This window comes from Anneissia japonica, unplaced genomic scaffold (assembly GCF_011630105.1).
Source record: "Anneissia japonica isolate Jap-2015-1 unplaced genomic scaffold, ASM1163010v1 scaffold2577_len56218_cov104, whole genome shotgun sequence".
Taxonomy (NCBI): domain Eukaryota; kingdom Metazoa; phylum Echinodermata; class Crinoidea; order Comatulida; family Comatulidae; genus Anneissia; species Anneissia japonica.
Window position 1 is genome coordinate 47,507 of NW_022708492.1, and position 408 is coordinate 47,914.

The window sequence follows — 408 nt, forward strand, 5'->3', positions numbered from 1 at the left end:
CCATACGACATGACAATATTCGAGGTGTGGAGCCATTAGGGATTTGTACAGTTTGCATTGAACATCTTTTGAAAGAATTTGGCTAGTCTTTTTTAGATAGTACAAGCTCTGCAATGCCTTAGATTTCACATGACTTACTTGTGAACTCCAAGAAAGATTCTTATCAAGAATTACACCAAGATGTTTGCATTGATTAACACGAGTGATAGGTTCTCCATCAATGTTTATATCAATTTGAAGATTTGATATGTTTGATAATTTTTGTCTCGAACCAACAAGGTATGCATTATGGAACTCGCTTACCCTCTCGCGATGAAAAACAAAATGTCGGCAAAGTTTTTCCGACGCATGCGCATATCGAAATTTTCTCCTAAAAACGACTCAAAAAATGGTGGTAGGGGGTATATG